The following is an 8,165-nucleotide window of genomic DNA, read 5'->3' on the forward strand; positions in this document are numbered from 1 at the left end:
CACCCCACCGTGCCCTGGAATATATTTGGTTGGTTATTGTATGTAATGTAATATGGAGCGTTATAACACGGGTGCTCTCTGGGTAATTGATGTGTTTGTCAAAAAAGTTAAAAATATTCGCAATAAATTATAATCGGTAATCGCGACGACTGTCTATTAGTTACGATGTTGTTTGCGCCAAAACAAAAATGATTTGTATATCTTCAAATACGGTAGCGAAAATAAAATTAACTAACACAACGAAGAGAATGGAATTTGCAGCAAAACGACAGTTGTTAAAACACGCTATGGAAAAAGTGTCGAATAAAAACGTGGTCGCTAATTTATAAATTTCAAGAAATAACTTTCTCCATAACTAACAAACCAGAGCTAAGTCACTAAAATTTTAAAATGTTTTTCTAAAAATATTGAAACAAAATGGCGACCGGCTGTGGTTGGGTTTGGTTTCCGGGGTCGGATGGGTAAAGTCTGGGACTAGTTTACCCAATTACATGGCTGGAAGGGGGGTGTTAATGTTTCAAACATGGGGGGGGCGGGGGGTTATTGTTTTTCATAAATTTAAATTGCGCTGAGTTTGTGTAAAATATTAAAACATATGGAAAATGTGTCACAAAATAATTAATTTTTTTTATAAAAAGATAAATATTATGTATTAAAAATATTCGATCAATACTACTTTGTTGTGATCCTGTAATATGAGAATATTGATTGTCGTTGAAAATATGGGTTGTTACAATAAATATTAAACGAACGTTTTTTAATGGATGGAAAATGACTTAATTGAGGAATTACTCCCGAATGTTGGCGCGATTACGCGACGCGGTTTCCAAATATGGACAAGATGACTCTATTGGAATGCGACCGCTAGTGAGGGGGGGGGTCTGTCTTTTAACAAAAATTGGAAATTTTGTCACATTGAGAAAAATCGGGCAAAGGACAATCCGTATTATGACGTAACTGTGTTTATTATTACGCAAAAATAAAATAGAAATAATGTTTAAATGTCTGTAACAAAGTATGCTCACCGCAAAGTTAAATTAGTTTTAAATATTTCTATATTTCCTTTTTTCAATCGCTGTAACAAAGGCGGAAAGTAAACACAACAATCGTTGAATAAAACAGAATTATAAAATTTATTCGAGATAAAAGGCGAGACCGTTACACCTTACAAACAGTATAACGTTGGATACAATTTAAAATTAAAGTTTTATCCGTAAGAACAGGTTTACTTAAAGTTCCGGCATTTCCCACGCCGTCCGTTAAGTTTCGGTCAATTGAATTCCTACAAGCAACCAACAACAAGTTCAAAACAAGCACAAACTACAAATTATACGCTCTATTGAACGTAAATGAGCCGTGTTACGTCACAATACAGAAAGTTGATTTAAATTTAAGCGCCAAAATATTTGATTATAAAACATGTTTTATATTTTAAGTGAAAACTGATTTTTTAATTAAATTAAAACATTTTTTTGCGTGTCGAGGCATCGACGAATTCATATCTTCGCGACAATCAACAATCATTCGATTGTTTATCATAACACGAAGTTTGTTTGTAGAATCAATCGCTTATGATGTCATTATATAGACATTTTTTATTCATTAATTAAAAATTCGATTATTACAAAATAAAAGCGCGAGTCGCGCTCTGGTTGTTACGTCACAATATCAATTGAATCAACTTTATCAGACCGTTACGTCACACGCTGGCATCAACGTGACGTCATTGATGGATGACGTATGAACTTATGACGTCAATTATACGTCACGGTCTAGTTGGTAACCAGCGCGCCACCAAGCGACAAAATCTTATGAGGTCAATATATTATGACGTCACAATTAATTCATTGTCGGAAATTATAGAAATATTTCTACAAATTCGTCGAAACATCGAAATATTTTGTTAAATAAACAAAGAATATTTTAAGGGCGGAAAATATTTAAAACAAAATGGCGTCGATGCAAAATCTTAAGACAGTTAATGATTATGACGTAATAAAGCACGCGCTTGATAAAAATGAAGACATCCGAGAGTCATTGTTCACGATTGTTGACTTCATAACAGAATAATTGTCAACTACTCGAGCGTCGATGGCCAATTTAAGATTTTCAAGTTTTTTTTTAACTTTTACAAAATATATTTTATTGAATAAAAATGTTTCCTGTTTTATTTAATAATGAAGAGATTTCACTATAATGAATATTTGTGACTGGTATCCGCCATTGATGGGCCCCGTATAAAAACAATGGCGTTCCACTTTCCAACAACTAAAATCACAAAGTTTGTTGGGGAGGGAAGGAATGTTAATTGAACGGCAGTGTTGACCAAAACAATTAATTATGTTAATTGGAAATTAATTGTGCATCACTGAAATATAAATTTAAAAAAAAAATATTTAATTAAGTCATGGACATCGTATATTATGTTGTTTTAATAGAAATAAAATAAAACAATAAACAATCAACGCTGGTTTGTCATAACTTGTTTATTCTATCAAGGGGTCGAGTGTTCGCGCGCACCTGCTTATTATGACGTCACAAGTAACTCAAATTATGACGTCGCATAAAACAATAATCGAAAGTTTGCTAACAATGATCATAGTGAGATCATAATGGGTTCATTATTACGTCATTAACACGAACAAATTACACCCAGCTACGTCACAATAGTGTTTGTTACGATTCAAGACATTCTGACGTAACAAACTCACTTGTTTTATTATAGAACAAGCTAAAAGTTTTATTTATGATGTCATAGTAGGCTTGGAAAATTTAGAACACGGTTAAATCGCGATTAGTGATTGTGACGTAACATTAGATTGTTACGTCACAAACAAATGCTTCGTCACAATCACTGTGAGTCAGTTTTAGGGAATTTTAAACAAAAGTTTCAATTTTTTATAAAACGTGTTAATGTTGCGACAAAATTTAACCGAAAACATCGAAAATAAACCGATTATTCTAAAATTCCACAAATTTCAATGAAAATTCATCATTGTCATATATTTTATGACGTCACAATACAATATTATTACACAGTGTTAATGTATAGTTACGTCACAATACCAGTAGTTTCGCCCGCGATGCGAGGTCGAGTGGAAGTGTCATGACGTCACAATAGACACTTAGCGGCGAAGACAATGAAAGTTCGCTACAAATGTTTCACCGAAGACACGAATGTGAGGATAAACAACGGATGGTATACCCGCTGTATAAACAACCGTGGATAAATAGCGAACATTGTACTGTTATAAACAACAAACATGTTACAGGGATAAAAGCCGAACATTATACCAGGATAAACATCAAACAGACATCCGACCTATTTAAACAAATCGCCTTTCCACCAAATGTTTAGAAATTCTAGAACATTCGACACAGGATGACAATTGAAACAAATTGTTATGTCACAATTACACCGGAAAGCCGAGATTTTGTTCTGTGACGTCATAAAGTAACAATTTATTTTATTACCGAACAATCACCTTATATATGACGTCACAAACGTTTATTCTAACATCATAAACACGAATTATCCGCTGGCGTCGCTATAATCGCGATGTTTCAAACTAAACTAACATTCTAGATCTCACCTTATTACGTCACAATACCCGACAATCCCTTGATCATTATTACTTGTTACGTCATAGAGAAAACTTAGTTAACGATTTAACAAAAATCTACTATGACGTCATAATCTTATCCATTGGATACGAAATAAAAACCTGTGTTTAAAATTTCTTTGTGACGTAATTATGAGCATTGTGACTCCACCATACACGGGAATAATAGCAGGGGTTACTCGAGGTCAAATATTCGAATAATTTTCGTGAGATATAAAAGTTTGGAACGGCGGGTGGTTTTCCCATGCTCGCTGTCTAGTTATAACATGGGTGTCTTCTTATACACCAGACACACATGGTGTATTCATACACCTCATGCTCACCGTCGAGTTATAACATGGGTGTCTTCTTATATACCAGACACACATGGTGTATTCATACACCTCATGCTCACTGTCGAGTTATAACATGGGTGTCTTCTTATACACCAGACACACATGGTGTATTCATACACCTCATGCTCGCTGTCGAGTTATAACATGGGTGTCTTCTCATACACCAGACATACATGGTGTATTCATACACCTCATGCTCACTGTCGAGTTATAACATGGGTGTCTTCTTATACACCAGACACACATGGTGTATTCATACACCTCGTGCTCACTGCCAAGTTATAACATGGGTGTCTTCTTATACACCAGACACACATGGTGTATTCATACACCTCATGCTCGCTGTCGAGTTATAACATGGGTGTCTTCTCATACACCAGACATACATGGTGTATTCATACACCTCATGCTCACTGTCGAGTTATAACATGGGTGTCTTCTTATACACCAGACACACATGGTGTATTCATACACCTCGTGCTCACTGCCAAGTTATAACATGGGTGTCTTCTCATACACCAGACATACATGGTGTATTCATACACCTCATGCTCGCTGTCGAGTTATAACATGGGTGTCTACTTATACACCAGACACACATGGTGTATTCATACACCTCATGCACGCTGCCGAAATATGACAAGTTTACAAATCGTGACGTCACAATATTTAGTGTCACAGCTGGTATCGCGTCTTGCGCGCTTTCCAACAATGCCTCTTATGGAAAGCTAAGTGACGTAACAATGGTACTTCAAGGGGTATAAGGTGTGGTCTGTGACGACATAAGCACTCCTATCTACCAACAATGCAAATCCCGACATTATTGTTACGTCATCAAAATATATGAAACGTCATCGTGACGTCAAACATGAAAGCGAACTCATAACAAACCGACGTGTGGTCGATATTCACCCGTATTGATGCGGCGTGTAATTTAAACTGTTCAAAGCGTTTCATGAAACTGTGTGAGGATGACAACAGGTCCCGTGTGGATAAGAAACGGAAATCACGATTTGACCGGAAAATAATCGGCGATTCTTCTCACAGTTATGACGTAACAATCGGGTTTGTTTCAACAAATTTTAACAATCGTTAAATCAACAATATTATGACGTAACAAGAACCAAAACGAAGAAACCGCGATATTTTAACAGGAAGTCACTTCCGCTTGTTTATGACGTAATAAAAAACATCGCGCGAAATTTTGTTTTACCAAATATAGATATATTATGACGTCACGGTGATATTCTTTTACGTAACAAACCAAGTATTATGGTGACGTCATTTACACCCATTGTAGCAACACTATAGCGTGGAATCGCGTCACAGGTCAACTGCACCCGTGGGGTTCGGATACTGGAGTAATTATCGAATAATTAAGAAAACATTAATTGTTTAATTAACCTGATCTTGAAGGGGTGAGTGAGGCCGCCATTCCTGATCCCACGAATGGATGTCCCACACTGGATGGTCCAACCGCCATTGCTGATCCCCAGTTCATATTCAAACTTACTAACACCTGTGTGACGTAATACATGATGATGTCATAATGCAGTGACGTCAGAAAGCTAATTTTGCGATAAATAGACAAAATGCGGTTGCTGTATGACGTCGTAACGCTTACTACGTAACAATGCATAAGAATTCTACAAAATAAATAATTATCCCTAAATCTTTTATGACGTAACAAACCCTAGTTATAGTGATTATTCTGCAACGATCACCCAACAGTGAAATCTTCGAAACTTTTAACTTTATGGAAGATGCGAAGATTTCACTCCAACATATAAGAGACAGGGTGGAAAAAAGGGAGTCGCCTTTTTCTATCGCCGCTCTCGTTTTTTTTAAGCTCTCTCTTAAAATTTAGGCGTAGATTTTACCCCGAGCTACGTCATTATCATGCTACGTCATCACAATATTATTACGTAATACATTAGGACGTCAGCATTTCTAATTAGTTATTATTTCGTCACAAGTAACAAAAACGTTGACAAACGAAGACGCGAAATTCGTTTATGACGTCACAATAGTTTAGTCTCAAAAGCTAAACAATTCTAAAATTTAAACAAATAAAGCGACTTGACCCCTCTGACGTCACAAGTTAATTTGTTCCGTCCGATTAACTATGAAACAATAAACATTGTACACGTCATAATACGTAACGCGATAACTTCCGCTCTTAATCCACGATTGTGACGTCACTTACCTCATGCACTTGTTTCATTATGACGTCACACAGCGTATTGTCAGTTCGACGCAGTTGGACTTCGGCGTGGCGGCGTCTACAGAACAATCAAATTAAAATCAAATTTCATTTATTACGTCACTAGTATCGCGAGTTCATCATTAAGCAACACGAATATGACGTAATCAAAGTTCAGAAATATATTTTATTATGACGTCACAGCACAAAGCGACTTACAATTATAACAATTACAAACAATGCGAACTGTAATTCCAACAATCGCTAGCGCCCACGTGCGGATGAAAATATCTGAAACTGAAATTCTGGAAAATAAAAACAGGATTAAAATACCTTCATAGTTTATGTGGCTGGCGTTGGTGGAAAGCCACTACGGCACGACAAGCCCCCAGCCAATGGTAGTGGGTTTCTACTCTGGTGAGAAACCCTTTGCTGGATAGACCCTACCCAAGCAAGGAAAAGAAACCCATAGACAAAAACAGTCACACCAACAAGCATTCACCGTCAAACGAAAAGTTGCAAGTCTCACAGAAAAGCCCTGCAGTGCGCACGCCACCAAGTGCCCACCTGCAAGAAGTCTAAAGCAAACAACGGCCCTGCATCACCCGACCGCTTATTGAGAAAACATCTTGGTACCGCGATACTCTCGTCGTATCTTCGCACAATATAATATCGTCCGGCTGTTACGCACCGCACCGACCGTTACGACATACTGTGGCTGTTACGAACCGCAAAGCGGCGACGTCCACGTAACAAACCCGCAACTGTAACGTAACTAAGCCGACCGTGTCGTAACCGCACCGAACGCAGGGTCATGACGTAGCTGACCCACCGCATCGACGTAAAGCGTAATTGTGACGTGGCCATCGTAACAATTATGCCAAACGCGATGTTGTGTTAAATAATTTAACTTTAGCGGTGTGTTGGGGACTTTATACTAATTTAATTTATTAAAGAATTAAAGGAATTTAAATATTGATATTACTCGAGTATATGTATACTGGGACAGCGTTCTCGCAAAGCAAACCGAGACACTACAAAACCGCTGTAAGATTCAAGTCCCGACAGACAAAACACTCGGAAGGAATGAACATTACAGTAGATGCTAATCTTTATCAAGTAAGATTGTTGCAACAATTCCTTTGCATTTGTTTCAAAGACATGTAGAAGCACTGAGAAGTGCTTGGGGACATAGCTGGCAACATTAGGCCCAGCAAAAACAAAAGCTGGCAACACTGTAAGAGTGCACTAGCTGACACACACATAAACAAACACACTCATACTTTAAGACTAAACCTAAACCACCTGAAACCGACATCCTTTATCGGCGTCTTTGATCTTCTTTCTTCGGGCATACACACCTAATTAAGCCTATACACACTTATAGTAGGCCTATACACACCTATAATCGGCCTATACACACCTATAGTAGGCCTATACACACCTATATAGGCCTATACACACCTATATAGGCCTATACACGCTTAAGCCTACAAACACCTCAAACCGGCATCCTTATATTGGCGTCTTCGTCTTTGTTCTTCGTCTGTAAAACAAACGTTATTTAAATTAATATGATCTTCGTGTGGTTGGGCAACAGACATGACAGGGGGTATCTAGATTAACTTAATCACTTCATACGTTCGTTACTTTACATAAGACACGCACACTACAGTAAAATTAAATTTATTTTGAGGTAAATTACCTTGCGCTTTTTTTCTCGTCTTTTTTTGTCTTGTCTGTAACAATCAGAAATATTATTAGACAATACATGCTTGTTACGTCATAATCACCTTCTGCACAACGATGAATTCTTCAGCGATGTCGATTCCTCTGTGACGTCACATACCATGTTCTATAAATATGAAATATGGAAACAATTGATATTATGACGTAAAAATGAACTTACGAAGCAGGCTCTTCTGTTACGTCATCACTGCTTCTGTGACGTCACACCATCGATGTTTCTAGAAAAGAGCTTATGTACGTAATAATGCCAATTGT

General features: G+C 37.2%; 1 long non-coding RNA gene across 2 annotated transcripts; it reads right to left on the reverse strand.

Annotated features, from left to right (window-relative positions):
* On the reverse strand, positions 1-8,110 carry LOC108950861. 2 transcript variants are annotated; one of them, XR_003397384.1, is made up of 8 exons: positions 8,071-8,110; positions 7,955-8,016; positions 7,867-7,900; positions 7,662-7,707; positions 6,381-7,532; positions 6,165-6,240; positions 5,363-5,477; positions 1-14 (listed from the first exon to the last, which is right to left on the reverse strand). It is a non-coding gene; the product is annotated as an uncharacterized LOC108950861 (long non-coding RNA). The 2 variants fall into 2 exon arrangements; XR_001975380.2 differs by having other exon boundaries at positions 6,381-7,707.
* Between the last annotated feature and the right edge of the window lie 55 nt (positions 8,111-8,165).

The sequence above is a fragment of the Ciona intestinalis genome, unplaced genomic scaffold (assembly GCF_000224145.3).
Source record: "Ciona intestinalis unplaced genomic scaffold, KH HT001098.1, whole genome shotgun sequence".
In the NCBI taxonomy this organism is placed as follows: domain Eukaryota; kingdom Metazoa; phylum Chordata; class Ascidiacea; order Phlebobranchia; family Cionidae; genus Ciona; species Ciona intestinalis.